Source organism: Tachyglossus aculeatus, chromosome 17, assembly GCF_015852505.1.
Source record: "Tachyglossus aculeatus isolate mTacAcu1 chromosome 17, mTacAcu1.pri, whole genome shotgun sequence".
Classification (NCBI taxonomy): Eukaryota; Metazoa; Chordata; class Mammalia; order Monotremata; family Tachyglossidae; genus Tachyglossus; species Tachyglossus aculeatus.
This window is the reverse complement of record NC_052082.1, coordinates 40,062,004-40,080,418: the sequence shown is the minus strand read 5'-3', so window position 1 is coordinate 40,080,418 and position 18,415 is coordinate 40,062,004. Positions and strand designations below refer to the sequence as shown.

General features: G+C 41.7%; 1 non-coding gene and 1 pseudogene across 1 annotated transcript; both read left to right on the top strand.

Moving 5' to 3' along the window:
• The first annotated feature begins 5,231 nt into the window (after window positions 1-5,231).
• On the top strand, window positions 5,232-17,962 carry LOC119938969 (annotated as a pseudogene).
• On the top strand, window positions 7,593-7,730 carry LOC119939770. The gene has a single exon (XR_005454733.1). It is a non-coding gene; the product is annotated as a small nucleolar RNA SNORA7 (small nucleolar RNA).
• Window positions 17,963-18,415: the final 453 nt, after the last annotated feature.

Genomic DNA, 18,415 nt, shown 5'->3' with positions numbered 1-18,415 from the left:
TACTGAAAAAAGCACGGGCCGGAGAGTCAGAGGATCTGAGTTCTAATCCCAGCTCTGCCACTTATCTGCTGTGTGACCTTGTGAAAGTCACTTAACTTCTCGGTTCCTCAGTAACCACATCTGGAAAATGGGGGTTAAGACTGTGAATTCCATATGGGATGTGAACTGTGTCCAGCCTGATTATCTAGTATCTTGTGCCTAGAATATAGTAAAGCACTTATCCAATATCATTAAATACATATTAATATATATAATGTAATATATAAATTATAATAATGTAATATATTATATATTAATATATAATATAAAATATATATGTATTCCCTCATTTCAAGTGAGAAACATGAAATCTTTAGTCACAGCATGTTATTCCATTGTTGCTACTGAATGTTTTTCGGGGCCTGTAAGTCTGGGAAATGTATTTAAAGACTAATGATAATACTGATAATAATAATTAATTGCAGCATTTGTTAAGCACCTACTTTGTGCCTAACAATGTGCTAAACTAAGGCACGGAGAAATTAAGTGACTTACCCAAGCTTACACATAACAGGCCAGTGGCAGAGTCAAAATTCGATCTCAGGTCCCCTGACTCCGAGAAACCTCTGCACAGGAAAAGACAATATTTGGTCTTTACTATGCACCCAGGAGCTTGTAAAACCATACTGTACTTTGTTCCTGCTCAGGTCATTGATAAACTGTTGTCCTCCTTCAGCCCTCAATGCGCAGGTTTAAGATAAACGTTTGGCTGCCTCAGAATCACCTGTTTCCTCCTCCTGGAGTTCTGTTTCCCTCTTTCATCTACCAAACTATCTTTGATTTGTTCCCATGTATCCCCCCCCCCCATCCAACCTATTTAATAATAATAATAATAATGGCATTTATTAAGCGCTTACTATGTGCAAAGCACTGTTCTAAGCACTGGGGAGGTTACAAGTTGATCAGGTTGTCCCACGGGGGGCTCACAGTCTTAATCCCCATTCTACAGATGAGGGAACTGAGGCACAGAGAAGTTAATAATAATAATAATAATAATGGTATTTGTTAAGTGCTTACTATGTGCAAAGCACTGTTCTAAGCGCTGGGGAGATTACAAGGTGATCAGGTTGTCCCACGGGGGGCTCACAGTCTTCATCCCCATTTGACAGATGAGGGAACTGAGGCACAGAGAAGTTAAGTGACTTTGCCCATAGCCACACAGCTGACAGTTGGTGGAGCCGGGATTTGACACAACTCAGACAGATCCTGAAAGTTCAATGAGTATTGAGTATTGAGTATGAGTCCAGAATCTCACGGCTGAATCAATTCATGCTTGATAAATGTGAGGCTGTTTACCCAATCCATCAATCTTAATAATAATAATGGTATTTGTTAATCACTTACGATGTGAGAAGCCCTGTTCTAAGCGCTGGGAGGATACAAGGTGATCAGGTTGTCCCATGTGGAGCTCACAGTCTTAATCCCCATTTTACAGATGAGGGAACTGAGGCACAGAAAAGTTAAGTGACTTGCCCAAGGTCACACAGCAGACATGTGGCGGGGCCGGGATTAGAACCCATGACCTCTGACTCCCAAACCCGGGCTCTTTCCACTGAGCCACGCTGCTTCCTCTATGCATTGAGAATGTATATCATATGCATTGAGTGTTCACTCTGTGCAGAGCACTGTACTAAGCACTTGGGAGAGTTCAACATAACAATACAATGGAGATGGTAGATACATAGAGAAGCAGCATGGCTCAGTAGAAAGAGCATAGGCTTGGAAGTCAGAGGTCATGGGTTCTAATCCTGGCTCTGCCACTTGTCAGCTGTGTGACTTTGGACAATCACTTAACTGCTCTGTGCCTCAGCTCCCTCATCTGTAAAATGGGAATTAAGACTGTGAGCCCCACGTGGGACAACCTGACCACCTTGTATCCTCCCTAGTGCTTAGAACAGTGCTTGGCACATAGTAAGTGCTTAACAAATGCCATCATTATTATCATTATTATTATTATTATTACCACAACTAACCACTGTTGGAACAGAAGCAGTATAGCCTAGTGGAAAGAGCATGAACCTGGGAATCAGAAGGTCATGGTTTCTAATCCCAGCTCTACTACTTGTTTGATGTGTGACCTTGGGAAAGTCACTTCACTTCTCTTCCTTACCTCATCTGAAAAATGGGGTTTGAGAGTGTGAGCCACATATGGGACAGGGAATGTGTCCAACCAATTTGCTTGTATCCACCCCAGTACTTAATACAGTGCCTGGTACATAGTAAGTGCTTAACAGATACAACAATTACTATTGTAATTATTTCTTCCATCTACTCTGAGCTTTTTGGTATCATCAAGGGCAGAGGATGGGGAAGGATGTGAAATTTCAATAAATTTTGGAACTTAAATGTTTTCATGATAAAAATCATATTAGTAGTGGTATTTGTTAAGCACTTACTAGGTGAGATGGGTACAAGAAAATCAGATCAGATGCAGTGGACCACATAATGCTTACTTTACTGATGAGTAAACTGAGGCTCAGAGAATTTAGACGACCTGCCCTAGGTCACACATCGGGCAAGTGGCAGAGCTGCCATTAAAATGTGACTGAAAATGAGGTTGGTGGAAGTATTTTATTAACATAGATTGGGTTTTTGTGCTGATGGCGATTCATTCTGGGTTCTGTTAGTATCTCTTCTGCCACTTCCTGCTAATGCTGTCAACAGCAATTAGGAGTGGAAGGGCTCTTGTCATCAAGTTAGAGGGCCCCAGCTAAAATGATTATATAGAAAAAGTGATGGTTCTTGTAAGCTGTCCAAGCACGAGGCAGGAAATTAGGGTTAGAAGTGCCCCATCTCAAAAAAAGCAAACTTTATAGTAAATACAGCCCAAATAAAAGTCGCTAGGAGCAGATGGATTGATTCTGTAGGCTTTCCCTATATCCTGAAGAAGCTTGTTATGTGGAGCAAAGGTTTTTTATTTTTCCCTTTTTAAAAAAATAACATCCCACTAGTGAATTCAAGGTCAAATTTTATATAAATCATGTAGTTCATCTCAAGAAGTATAAAGCAAAGAAATTTGCCAAGCCTCAGTCCATCCTAAAGGTGTCAGTGAGTGTTAAAAACTGCAAAGCGATTAGCTGCTTGAGAACTTCCTGTGCGGTTGATTGGGAACATTATATAAAGCACAAAAGTTCCATTCTGTCACTTTATATATTCCTCCCTGAACACATCAGATGAGATTGTTAAACTCGGCCTGTCCTCCAACCTTGAAGTCACCGTTCACATCTTCCATTTCAACGTTTATCACAGGATTCCAGCGCTTGGCCGATCCACACACACACACAGGTAAATACCTGTGTTTTCCTTTGCTTTCCTAACAAATTTGAGGAAGTATTTCCAATTCTTAAACTGAAAATAAGTGTTTATTCATGTGTAATTTCCTCAGGGAATATAATGATTGTGAGCCCGCTGTTGGCTAGGGACCGTCTCTATATGTTGCCAACTTGTACTTCCCAAGGGCTTAGCACAGTGCTCTGCCCACAGTAAGCGCTCAATAAATACGATTGAATGAATGAATGAATATGATTATTTTTAAAGTAAAACTTCAGAGAATGTGTACTGCATTGTAACTTCTCAATAATCCACAGAGAAAATGGGAAGAAGACAGATAAGAGGGATTCAATACAGGTTGCATCTCACAATTTTTCTGGAAATCATTTTCTTCTTCCTGATCAGTATGCTACTCCGAGAAATTCATCCCAGTTTCACCTTCTTCCTAGTAGAGATGCATAATGTGAACTCACAAAGAGTCTTAACCATCTGTTGATTCTTTTCATAGTCGATTTTTCCAACATATTCTACACATTTTATCTCAACTTTGCTGATGTTAATCAGAAGAACTTTAAAATGTCAATTCCTACTCTGTATCCTGGTTGATTGAGAATCACAAATTGTTCAAGTCATTATTATTATCAGTAGAATCACTATTATTATTACATTTATTAAGCTCTTACCATGCTTCAAGCATTGGAATAGATACAAGTATTTCAGGCCAGATTCAGTTCCTGTCTTACATGGGGCTCATACTCTAAGTAGGAGGGTGAACAGGTCTTTAATCCCTATTTTACAGATGAGAAAATCGAGGTACAGACAAGTTAAATGACTTGGCCAAGGTCACACAACAGGCAAGAGGAACAACTGGGATTAGAACACAGATCCTCGGGCTCCCAGGACCATTCTCTCTCTACTAGGCCATGCTGCTTGTCATAGACACTGTGGAAGGTTGTAAGAAATATAACAATTATGTTCAGAACCTATCTCTGTGCATTAGGAATATTATTGATCATTCATTCATTCAATATGTGAGCTGTGAGCAAAGCACCGTGCTAATAGCTACCTGGTCACCCCCCTGAATTGGTCACTTGGGTGGTTGTGGTCAATTTTGGACATCCGCAGTGACCATTTGTGTTCCGTAATTCTGAAGTAAGGTTGGGTGTTCTAGAAATATCGTAGACTGAAGTAGCAAGCTTTGAGGTAAAGTTGAAATGACCATATGTGAGTTCATTCCTAGTTAGCCAAACAACCGCAGTATCCAGGGAACCCCGTGATCCAGGTAGGGATTCCTAGAGAAATGGAAAAAAAGGTGGAGAATAGACAAAGTAAAAGAGAGAGACCTCAGGATCTTTCTTTACATTGACACTGCCACGATCATTCATTCATTCAATCATATTTACTGAGAGCTTACTGCGTGTAAAGAAAGTTCAGGAACACTTTAATGTCTGTATCATCTTTTTCTGGTCTATCAATCATTCGTATTTATTTAGCATGTATTACGTGCATTCATTCAATCGTATTTATTGAGCACTTATGGGAGAGTCCTAAACACTAGGGAGAAGCAGGGTGATGCAGTGGATAGAACATCATGGGTCCTAATCCCAGCTCCACCATCTGTCTGCTGTGTGACCTTGGGCAAGTCATTTCACTTCTCTGTGCTACAGTTACCTCATCTGTAAAATGGGGATTGAGACGGTGATCCCCACATAGGACAGGGACTGTGTCCAACTCAATTTGCTCGTATCTACCCCAGCTCATAGTACAGTGCCTGGCACATAGTAAGCTCTTAAAAAATGCCAGCATCATTATTATTATTATTACAATACAACTGAATCACGTTTCGCTGCCTCAATAATTTCACCCTCTGTTTTCAACTGCAAATGCCAAGGCCCCCCGTGTTTCAAGTCTTCAGGACAGAGATGAGCAGAGAGCAGGAGAGATATCCTGAGTGGAATATTCCCAACCATGAGAAGGAGCAGCATAGAAGAAAACCTGAGAAGTTTAAGAGAAAAAGCAGGTTGCACAGCCCAAACCCTGCAGGTTTGTTTTTCTCTTGCCCAGAGCAAATACATTCCCAAATTCTGCAGCTTTACATCAAGGGATTCTGAGTGTCATCTTTTATTAAGGTAGAAGAAGGCAGGTGCATTAAGGACTGAATATTTTTTAAAAGAAATAAAATGATAAAGAAGGAAGTTAGTAGAAGCAGTAGACACAGCAGCAGCAGTAGTAGTAGCAGTAGCTGTTGTTGTTTTATTGTTGGAATTCTGAATGAAAAATGTTGTTTATTTTGAGACGTTGCACGTCAAATTCTTTCAAAGCAAAATGATCAAGTCTCTGGATTTATAGCAAAGTAGAAGTAGTAGTGTTGGTGGTAGTAATAATAGTAATAGTAGAAATAGTATTAGTAGTAACAGTAGTAGTAGTAATAATAATCACAGTAATAGGAGTAATAGGAGTAATAATAATAGAATGTATTGAGTGCCAAATTGGTGTGGTACACAGTACTTTGGGTGCTTGGAAAATTCCGAGTAGTGAAATAATTCACTACATGCCTACAGGGAGTTTAATCTGTAAGAGGGGAGACAAACAAGCTATTTACAACTGGAGTGCTCAAAATAAATAAACTGAGCAGACATACATGCATGAGTATTAAAGAGGGTGGAAATACAGCGCTAGAGCTGGCAATGAAAGGAAATTAAATGGTGAAATCTTGTTGGAGGAGGTATAATTTTTGGAAAGGTTTGAATGGGGTAGTGTTTTGAGCTGACTCATGAGAGGACAGAGGGATTCCAAGCTGGAAGAACAGTTTAGTGAAGGGAGATTATGGATATGATGAAGGGAAACACTTTCAAGGAGAGAGTAATGAAGGATAAGGGGGAAAGGGAAGACAAATCACAAGGGCAGAAAATAGAACTGGTATTCATGTTTTACTGTTCCTATGCTCAAATAGTTCAACTTTAGTGATTCATTAATATTTCAATTTTAGTTTGATAGTTCCTTGTTATAATATCCTCTCGTTTTTAGACAGAGAGGGAACCATGCTCTAAGTGATTTTTGCGGGGCTTCAATCAATCAGTACATCAACTGTATTTATTGAACACTGTAGTGTACTAAGCGCTTGGGAGAGTGCAATATAACAAAGTTGGTATCATGTTCCTCACCCCAAAGAATTTTCATTTTTACTTTACTGCCCTATATCCCTTATCCGAATTTTATTTTCATGTCAGTTTCCCCCATAGACTGTGAACTCCTTGTTAGCAGGTATCATGCCTACCAACCCTAATGCAACATACTTTCCTAAGAACTTAGAGCAGTACTCTGCATGCAGTAAACACCCCATAAATGTCATGGAGTTGTTGATTGGAAAGAAGTAACAGGAGAAAGTGAAGGATGAAGAAGCCCAGTGAGTGTGAATGTGTTTCACCTCTTCTTCAGACAACACGTCTCACTCATTAGCAACATTATCTATTGTTTAATTAAAGGTCTCCAAGTTTCACTGTCACCAAGAGATAAGGGACTCCTGGGGCCCTGGGTTGTCAGCTTCTTTTGCAAATTTTCTCCACCCACAGAATACCTAAGAATGGCTATGTCTTCTCTTTACTATAAGATAGTTGTAAGGAGGGGAAGTGCTTCCTAATTCTGTTTATTGTACTCCCCCAAGAGCTTAATACAGTACTCTCCACAGGGTAAATGCTCAATAAATGTGATTGATTGATTTCCCTTTCTCCAGCACCCCCTCTCTGGCAGCTCATTGCTCTGACTCTGGGAATCCTTTGCCTCTTGTTGTTGGCAGCAGTGGCTGTGTTGGCTGTTCTGGGAACAAAATCGGGTGAGGCTGATAAGTTGATGTTGTTTAACACCAGATATTCTCTCTCTAGAAAGTTTGCCTTGATTTATTATTGCTCACATACTGAAGTAATCTTTGAAACCAAGTTATCTCATAAACGAGTGTGAGAAAAATAAAATGGCCCTGTTTCCATAGCATTCTCCAGCCAAGAACACGAGTCCTCTGCCAGAGCCACTAAACTTCCCCAGGAAGCAGTGACACAGAAAAGTAAGTACTGATGTTTTTTTAAAAATTTCCTTCTATTCAATAAACTAAGGCAAAAAGGCATTACCTGCCTTTGTTTCCTTCCAGGCAGTACAGCACCACGATTTCTCCAACCAATTCACATATTCTCATCATCATCCTGCAATCACTCCCAGCATTCACCTTTGGTCTCTTAGAAAGATGTCTTGGAATTGAAGTGTATAGAATTTTTCTTACGCAAAGTTAGCGGCCCCTCTCAGGGTCACACCTGGAGAGTTTCCAGTATTTTACCAGTCTCGACTGCAGGAGGGAGAGTCAAGCAGAGGCATGCCCCTTCCATTTCTAGCTTGGGCAGTGGCTAGCGAGTGGAAGGCAATCTGCTACAAACCAAAATTCACCTGTGCTGGGCAGCAGCAGTATGGAAGAGAATCGAGGGTAGAGACTCTACTGCGTGGAAGGAGGCAATGGTAAACCACCTCTGTATTTTGACCAAAAAAACTCTATGGATAAGCTACCAGAACGATTACAGATGGAGAGTGGGGTGTTATGGGAGAGATGTGTCCATGGAGTCGCTATGGGTCGAAGACGACTCAACGGCATGAGACAAGACAAGAAAGTTAGTGGGGAAGCCACTTCACAATAAGATATCTGTTTTCTTTTCCATTGCATCATGATCACTGCTCATAAGCTCATTTTGGGCTGGAAATGTGTCTACCATCTATTAGAGTTTTCTTGTACTCTCCCAAGGGCTTAGCATAGTGCTCTGTACACAGTAAGTGTTCAATAAATATGATTGATTGATTACAAACTCTGTTATATTGTACGTTCCTAAATGCTACCAGTGATGGATACCACTGATAGATTTATTGAAGCAGTGGAATTAAATGTAAGTATTTTAGTACATATTTAGTACATATTGTATAATATCTATCAAGTCCTTCTCTTTGTAATATATTTTAGCGTCTGGCTCTCCCACTAGTTTGCAAGCTCCCTCAGAGCAGAAAAAATGCATCTTACTTTTGTTGTGCTTTCCAGAAAACTTAATAGTAGGCAGACAATAAATGTGGAATCATAATGGAGCCTGAGGATTGACATTCTGACCAATCACTGTCTTGCTCCCTGGTTCAGGGAGCCATTTCCTTCCAACAGATGGATTACAAAAGGAGTAAGGGAGCAGCATGGCCCAGTGGAAAGAGTCAGAGGGAGTCAGATGACCCGGTTTCTAATTTTGAATGTGCCACTCGACTGCTTTGTGAGCTTGGGAAACTCACAACTTCTCTGTGCCTCATTTTCTCATTTGAAAAAAGCATTTTAAAATACCGATTCTCCCTACTCCTTATACCATAAGTCCCACGTGGTAAAGGGATTGTGCTCGATCTGATAGTACTGTCTACCCCAATGCTTAGCATAGTGCTATAATCACTATTACTATCAATCAATTAGGTAGTCATGTACTGAAGTAATAGTTTAAACAAGTTAACTCATAAGCAAGTGTGAGAAAAATGAAATTGCCTTGTTTCCTTAACACACTCCAGCCAAGAATATAAGTCCTTTTCCAGAGCCACTGTACCTGCCCAAGAAGCACAGACAGTGCTGATTGAATGCTTACTGTGTTCAGGGCACTGTACTAAGTGTTTAGGAGAATACAATGCAACAGTATGACAGACACATTCCCTGTCCACAATGATCTTACAATCTAGCAGGGGAGAGAGACTTTAACATCAATAAATAATTTATGGATATGTACATAGGTGCTGGGGACTGGTGGGGAGTGGCTGGTGAATAAAGAGAACAAATCAGGGTGATGCAGAAAGTGGTGGGAAAAGAGGAAAGTAGGGGTTAGTCAGGAAAGGCAGGGGTGCTGATGGAGATATGCCTTTAATAAGGCTTTGAAGATGGGGAGAGGAATTGTCTGTTGGATATGAAAAACAAGGGCGTTCCCAGGAAAGAGGCAGGATGTGGGCAAAAAATGTCAGAGTTGAGATAGACCAGATCGAGGTAGAGTGAGTAGATTGGCATTAGAAGAGCGATGTGTGCATCTGGTTTGTAGTAGGAGAGTAATGAGGTGAAGTAGGAGGGGGCTAGGTGATTGACTGCTTTAAAGAAGATGTTTAGGAGTTCCTGTTTCATGTGGAGCCCCCACATCCAAGCCATCACCAAAACCAGCCAGTCTCAGCTCCGCAACATTGCCAAGATCCGCCCTTTCCTCTCCATCCAAACCACTACTCTGCTCATTCAAGCTCTCATCCTATCCCGTCTGGTCTACTGCATCAGCCTCCTCTCTGATCTCCCATCCTCGTGTCTCTCCCCACTTCAATCCATACTTCACGCCACTGCCCGGATTGTCTTTGTCCAGAAATGCTCTGGGCATGTTACTCCCCTCCTCAAAAATCTCCAGTGGCTACCAATCAATCTGCGCATCAGGCAGAAACTCCTCACCCTCAGCTTCAAGGCTGTCCATCACCTTGCCCCCTCCTACCTCACCTCCCTTCTCTCCTTCTCCAGCCCAGCCCGTACCCTCTGCTCCTCTGCCACTAATCTCCTCACCATGCCTTGTTCTCGCCTGTCCCGCCGTCGACCCCCGGCCCACGTCATCCCCCTGGCCTGGAATGCCCTCCTTCCCAACATCCACCAAGCTAGCTCTCTTCCTCCCTTCAAGGTCCTACTGAGAGCTCACCTCCTCCAGGAGGCCTTCCCAGACTGAGCCCCCTCCTTCCTTTCCCCCTCGCCCTCCTCTCCATCCCCCCGTCTTACCTCCTTCCCTTCCCCACAGCACCCGTATATATGTATATATATTTATACATATTTATTACTCTATTTACTTATTTATTTATTTTACTTGTACATATCTATTCTATTTATTTTATTTTGTTAATATGTTTGGTTTTGTTCTCTGTCTCCCCCTTCTAGACTGTAAGCCCACTGTTGGGTAGGGACTGTCTCTATATGTTGCCAACTTGTACTTCCCAAGCGCTTAGTACAGTGCTCTGCACACAGTAAGTGCTCAATAAATACAATTGATTGATTGATGTGGAGGTGGATGGGCAACCACTGGAGTTTCTTGAGGAGTGGGTAAACATGGACTGAAGGTTTCTGTAGAAAAACGATCTAGGCAGCAGAATGAAGAATGAACTCGAGTGGAGAGATCTTTATTATCATTATTTTTAAGTCACAGGTTTCTAGGTAGTAATTAGCTTGTGGTTATTTGTGTGTGTGCATGTGTGTTTGTAGATGTATGTGTGTGTTTGTAGCTATGCTCAGACAAAGCCTATATAAAATGTCTAAATCTATTTGTTCTAGTGAAAGTTTCTCTCTTTCTAGGTTGTCATTACCGAACTTGCCCAGAGCCTTGGTTTGGAATTGGAAGAAACTGTTATCAGATTTCTTCAGAAAAGAAATCTTGGCACGAGAGCAAAGATGCCTGCTTCTCTCAGAATGCCACCCTTCTTCAGATATACAATAAGGAGGAGCTGGTAGCCTATTTACTCCATGTTTTCTTCCTATAGCTTACCTTGAGAGGTTTCCTGAGTTATGAATGTCCACCATTCAGGGCTAGAAACCAAGACCTAGTCTTCTAGTCCTAGGTGGATTTATATTATTAAATGATTAAATCACTGGAATTGCATCATGCTTCAGTATTCCCATTTGTAAAATTATTTTGTCGAAAGATAACACTGTATCTAACACTTGTGTTCTATGAACACGGGAGATTCAAAGTGGTCATTTCATTAGATGCATAACTTACGTTGAATGTATTCCTAAGCTTTCCTAGTGGATAGATCATGGGCCTGGGGGTCTGAGGATCTGGGTTCTAATCCCAGCTTCACATCTTGCTTGCAGTGGGATCTAGATCACTTAATTTTAATTTACCTTGTTCCCTCATTTGTAAAATGCGGATTCAATTCTTGTCCTCCCTCCTATTAAGACTGTGACCTCCATGTGCTGTGTCTGACCTGCTTATATTGTATCAACTCCAGAGCTCGGTACAATGCTTGACACAGAGTAAATGCTTAATAAAGTCTATTATTATCATTATTGTTGTTATTATTTCAGCCCCTTCTAGGGATAGGACAGGTGCATTTCAAACCTACTTGTGCTGGAGTCAGTCCATTGGAAGTCTGGGATGAGTCTCGGTTCTCATCTTGCTCTCACTCAGATTAAAGGAGTCTGGTAACAATAACAATAATAATAACGATGGAATTCGTTAAGTGCTTACTATGTGCCAGGCACTGTACTAAGCGCTGTGGTGGATACAAGGAAATTGGGTTGGACCCAATCCCTGTCCCATGTGGGGCTCACAGTTTTAATCCCCATTTTCCAGATGTGGGAACTGAGGCCCCAAGAAATGAAGTGACGTGCCCAAAGTCACACAGCAGACAAGGGCTGGAGCCGGGATTAGAACCTTCTCAGTCCCAGGAACATGCTCTATCCACTATGCCATGCTGCTTCTCAGCTGTGATATAGCTGAGAGAGTCCCTGTCCTTCATTAGGCTCACAGCCTAAATAGGAGGGAGAACAAATATTTAATCCCCACTTTACAGATGAGGAAACTGAGGCACAGAAAAGTAAAGTGACTTCTCCAAGGTCACACAGCCGGCAAGTGACAGAGTCTTGCTCAGAGTCCACATCCTCAGTCTCCCAGGCTCACGTTCCTTCCAACAGGTCATGCCATGACTCACTAACACTGAGCGAAAGGAGCCACTGAACCTTCTCAAAGGGCCCCACTCATACGTGTCATCATGAAATTATCAGAGAAGTTTCCAAGTCTTCTCTTCGCAGCCTCTTGAAAGTTTGGCCCCAACTGGGAAGCAATATTGCCCCGACATCCAAAATGCTGGCGGTGACTTGGTCACTTGTTGTTTGCCAAGAATAAAAAGTATTCCTCTGGCTAATCAGATGTTTAAGATTCCTACCCAATACGATGGTGAATCTACTCTGTCCCAGACATCCTCCTTTCGGTACTGCTGCCCATGGCAAATGTTAACGATCTGATCGATTTTTGGATCCACACAGGATTTCCTTAAACTTCTTCCAATGATGGGGTGGATGAGACTCTCCCGCCAGTCATCTGGTGATACTTGGATGTGGACTGATGGCTCACTTTTACAGAAGGACTTGTAAGTACGCAACACATTGTAGGTTCCTCCGTCTTCTGTGGATTACCAACCTATCAACCAAAAGAATTTACTGAGAATCTACTGAGGACACAGCACTGGACTAAACCCTTGGGAGAGTATGATAGAGTTAGTAAATGCAAGCCCTCCCCTCAAAGTGGTTTAAAACATAGTGTAAAAGACAGATACTCTTTCAAAATTACAGATAGGAAAAATAGGAAAAGGAATAGGCACAAGAGTAAATGTTAAAGTAACCAGATATGTAGGACATATACTTATGTGCCTCAGGAAGTAATGAGTGTTCAACTAGTTTGGAAGCAGAGAGGTGTTGAAATGGCAGTTGGGAGGATATAAACTGGATGGCAGGATATAAACTGGATGGCTAGAATTTAAACAGGGAAGGCCTCCTAGAGGAAATGTAATTCCAGAGGGACTTAGAAGATGGGGACAATTATGGTCTGTTTGATTTATAGGGGAAAGAGCACGGGCTTGGGAGTCAGAGGTCATGGGTTCGAATCCCAGCTCTGCCACTTGGCAGCTGTGTGACTTTGGGCAAGTCACTTCACTTCTCTGAGCTTCAGTTACCTCATCTGTAAAATGGGGATTAAGACTGTGAGCCCCACATGGGACAACTTGATCACCTTGTATCCCCCCAGCACTTAGAACAGTGCCTTGCACATAGTAAGTGCTTAACAGATGCCATCATTATTATTATTATTATTCTCTGGGCCTCAGTTACCTCATCTGTAAAGTGGGGATTAAGACTGTGAGCCCCACGTGGGATGACCTGATCACCTTGTATCCTCCCCAGCGCTTAGAACAGTGCTTTGCTCATAGTAAGCGCTTAACAAATACCATCATTATTATTATGAAGGGGAGGGAATTCCAGAAAAAAGGGAGGGCAAGAAATGATGAGGAAAAGAGAGATAAAAAGCATCATGACCTAGTGGAAAGAGCACGGGCCTGGGATTAAGAAGACCTGGGTTCTAATACTAGGTTTTCCACTTGTCTGCTGTGTGACCTTGGACAAATCACATAACTTCTCTGAATCTCAGTTTCCTGAGTGGTAAAATGGGGATTCACTCCCTATTCTTCTTCCTACCTAGACTCTGAGCCCCATGTGAGACTGGAACTGTGACAGACCTAATTAATTTATAGCTACTTCAACCCTTAGAACATTGCTTAATAATAATAATAATAGTAATAATTTTGGTATTTGTTAAACACTTACTATGTGCCATACACTGTTCTAAGTGCTGGGTAGATATAAGGTAATCAGGTTGTCCCACATGGGGCTCACAATCTTAATCCCCATTTTCCATATGAGGTAACTGAGGCACAGAGAAGTTAAGTGACTTGCCCAAAGTCACACAGCTGATAGTGGCAGAGCCAGGATTAGAACCCTCAACCTCTGACTCCCACGCCCGGGCTCTTTCCACTGAGTCATGCTGCTTAATAAAAATCACTATTATTATTTTTAGTAGTAATTATTATTATAACAAGGGGGCAATCAATCAATCAATCAATCGTATTTATTGAGCACTTACTGTGTGCAGAGCACTGTACTAAGCGCTTGGGAAGTACAAGTTGGCAACATATAGAGACAGTCCCTACCCAACAGTGGGCTCACAGTCTAGAAGGGGGAGAAGGGCAGTCTGGAGTACAATGAGAGAAGAGAGAAGATAAGGAGGGAGAGAGCTGGTTGAATGCCTGAAAAATGGCAAGTTGTTTATACTTGAAGTGGAGGAAATTGGACATCTATTTGAAGTTTATGAGGAAGGGGCAGACTTGGGCAGAAAACTTTAGAAAAATGATTGAGGCAGCTGAGCTAAGTAGGGCTTGGAGAGGGGAGAGACTGAAGGCAGGGAGGGATACCAGTAAGGAGGTTTATGTAGTTCTCAATTGCATAAGTCTCCCCCTTCTAGACTGTGAGCCCGTTGTTGGGTAGGGACCGTCTCTGTATGTTGCCTACTTGTACTTCCCAAGCTCTTAGTACAGTGCTCTGCACACAGTGAGTGCTCGATAAATACGATTGGATGAATGAATAAGTGCCTGGACCATCGTGGGGGACATTTAGATGGAACAAAAGGATACACCTTAGAAATACTGTGCAGGAAGAGCTGACAGGTCTTGGTGAATTTGAATATTGAAAGAGAGGAAAGAATCAAAAATAATAGCAAGTTTACAGTCTTCAGAGAAGGAGAGGATGGTGATAATAATAATTACGGTATTTGTTAAGCGCTTACTATGTGCCAAGCACTGTGGTAGATACAAGGTAATCGAGTTGGATGCAGTCCCTGCCCCACATGGGGCTCACAGTCTCAATTCCCTTTTTACAGATGAGGTAACTGAGGCACAGAGAAGTTGTGACTTGCCTAAGGTCACACAGCAGGCAAGTGGCGGAGCCATGATTTGAGCCCACGACCTCTGACTCTCAAGCCTGTGTTCTTGCCACTAGGCCATGCTGCTTCTCATGGGAAAGTTAGCTGGAGGAGAGGATTTGAGTGGGAATATGTGGACTTTAATTTCTAGTACCCATTCTTGGCACAGAATGGACTCTGCCTACAACATTTAATCCAGCTAATGCAACACTTGTATATACCTAAGTGCTGGAGTAAAGGCCATGAGATGAGAGAGATCGCCAACCAGTTTGTTCAGTCTACCATTCTAATGCTAAATCTCTGGAGCACTAAACTGATATATCAAAATAACCTGGCAGAGCCCAGCAGCCAGGAAATTCAAAAGTTTCTAGTCTCACCTCCTCCAGGAGACCTTCTCAGACTGAGCCCCATCCTTCCTCTCCCCCTCCTCCCCCTCCTCATCCCCCCCACCTTACCTCCTTCACCTCCCCACAGCACCTGTATATATGTATATATGTTTGTACGGATTTATTACTCTATTTATTTTATTTGTACATATTTATTCTATTTATTTTATTTTGTCAATATGTTTTGTTTTGTTGTCTGTTTCCCCCTTCTAGACTGTGAGCCCACTGTTGGGTAGGGACCATCTCTATGTGTTGCCAACTTGTACTTTCCAAGCACTTAGTACAGTGCTCTGCACACAGTAAGCGCTCAATAAATACAATTGAATGAGTGAATGAATGAATGAATGAATGAATGAATGAATGAATGAATGCCAAGGAAATGTTGATGCTTTACAATTGATCTTTCCATTGAATTTGTTTTTAGAGATTTCATCCTCACACTTTTTAATTTTACCTGTATTTGTTATGTGCCTGTCACTGTACTAAGTGCTGGGGAAGATATAAGCTGAGCAGGTTGGATACAATCCATATAATAATAATAATAATAATAATAATAATGCATTTGTTAAGTGCTTACTATGTACAAAGCTCTGTTCTAAGCACTGGGGAGGTTACAAGGTCATCAGGTTGTCCCATGTGGGGCTCACAGTCTTAACCCCCATTTTACAGATGAGGTAACTGAGGCACAGAGAAATGAAGTGACTTGCCCAAAGTCACACAGCTGACAATTGGCAGAGTCAGGATTAGAACCCAGGACTTCTGACTTCAAAGCCCATGGTCTTTTCTACTAGGCCATACTCACACGTTGACCATGTTCGTATATTTTAGTTTGTGATAGCTTAGGTGTGGTCTGAGGTTCCAATTGGTTGTTATATTTAGGGAGGGTGTTTTGGGATCTTAATCGATGAGGCTGGTTGCCAGGTGGGAGGAAATCTTTCCAAGGCTGGAACACCTCTTATCATATTTGATTAATCACTCTCTCTTGACAAAATCTGCGACTTTCCCACTGTCACCTTCACTTCATTAGAAAGAGATTTCTGGATGAGACGTTATATATTAAAACTTTGAATGGATATCCTGGCTCTTCTCATTGCCTGCTTTGTGATTTTGGGCAAGTCTCTTAACTTTTCTGGGCTTTAGTTTCCTCAACTGTAAAATGAGGATTTAATACTTGTTTTTCTACTTAGATTGTGAGCGCCATGTAGTAATGTGTTTGCCTCAACTACCTTGAACCTATCCCAGCTCTTAGTACAATGTTTGGTGCATAGTAAGCACTTAATGAATATTATTAGTGTTATCATTATTATTATCATTATTCTCACATGTGCAAATACAAGTAATACATGGCATGAATGTATTCCAAGAAGAAGGAACATTCTAGAAGAAAATGCATATCAAACAGTAGGAAATGGAAATGGAAGAGACAGCTTCATTCATCCTTCATTAATTCAATCATATTTATTGAGCGCTTACTTGGGCAGAGTACTGTACTAAGTGCTTGGAAGAGTACAGTACAACAATAAACAGTCACATTCCTTGCCCACAATGAGCGTACAATCTAGAGACAGGAGAGGCAGATATCAAAACAAATAAATGCAATTACAGACATGTATGTAAATGCTGTGGGGCTGGGATGGGAGAGGAGCCAAGGGAGCAAGTCAGGGCAACGCAGAAGGGAGTGGGAGATGAGGAAAAGTGGGGCTTAGTCTGAGCAGGCCTCAGGGGAAAGTAATTATATGTCGGATTTGAAGAGGGAGGAAATTTCAGGCAGGAGACGGGACATGGGCTAGAGGTAAGACAGGCAAGATCGAGGCCCAGTGAGAGTGTTAGCACTAGAGGACAAGAGCATGTGGGCTGCATTGTAGAAGGAGAGAAGATGAGTTAGGAGGGGGCAAGGTGGTGGTGTGTTTTAAAGCCATTGGTGAGGAGGGATTTTTGGATGTGGAGGTGGATGGGCAACCACTGGAGTTTTTTTGCAGAGCAGAGTGACATGTCCTGAATGTTTTTGTAGAAAAATGACTCGAGTAGCAGAGTGAAGTATGAACTGAACTCGCGAGAGACAGGAGGCTGGGAGGTCAATGAGGAGGCTGATGCAGTAATCCAGGCTGGATAGGATGAGCGATTGCATGAATGTAGAAGCAGTTGGAATAGAGGGAAAGGGCAGGTTTTAGCAATGTTGTGAAGGTGGAACCATCAGGATTTAGGGAGCGATAGAATAAATGGGTTGAATGACAGAGAGGATTCAAGGAAAATGCTAAGGTTACGGGCTTGTGAGACAGAAATGATGGTGGTTTCATCTACAGTAAAGTGAAGGTCAGGGGGTGGGAAGATAAGGAGCTCTGTTTTGGACATGTTAAGTTTGAGGTGACAGGAGAACTCACCCCAGTGGGCAGGAAATGAAGATCAGAAATTTGGATGGTGAACAGGAACGCAGGGTAGTTTACAAGATGAGTGAGGTAGTTAAATCATACCACAAAGAAACCCATTTTTAGATTTCTATGTAAAAGTAAGAAAAAATAAAAACACGTCTTCTTCCATTTTAGGATCCAAATACACAAAGCTCGAGGATCTGGGAACTGTGTCATTTTCAGAACAGTTTATGTTCCCTACTATGATGATTGCAAAGAAAAAATGACCTATATCTGCAAATTGTAGTCCTGCTCACTGTGATAATTTTGGAATCCAAGAATTTCAGCAGAAGCGAAAATGTACATTCTGGGAAATAATGCCTTCAGGAACTCCAACAACACTGGCCCTAAACATTTCAGTGATATTTATACAGCTCCGCATTTTTAAAGCTACTCTCTCAGAAAGGGTCCTTTGTCAGATTTGGAAGGAGATGGATGGTCATTTCGTATGGTGGAGAAACCAATGCCACTCTTCCACCTTTCTTTGTGTTTGTCACCAGCTAATTAACCTTTCAATTCAGTTACTGTCAATGGTCATCTAATTTATTTAGGTTGTAGCAGCCTTGGGACATCTAACTTCATACCAAATTGAAGTAATATTAATCCGTGGTGGTATCCAATCTTCCACATAATTGTCAGTACTGGATCTAATATGAAGACCAATCAACTTCTTGCATTGCACAATGGCAAGATCATCTCTGAGAACAAAGTATACTTGTGTGCATGTTTGTAAAATACATATACTTTTGGAAATGCCTATGTGAGATTCTTACCAGGATAATAA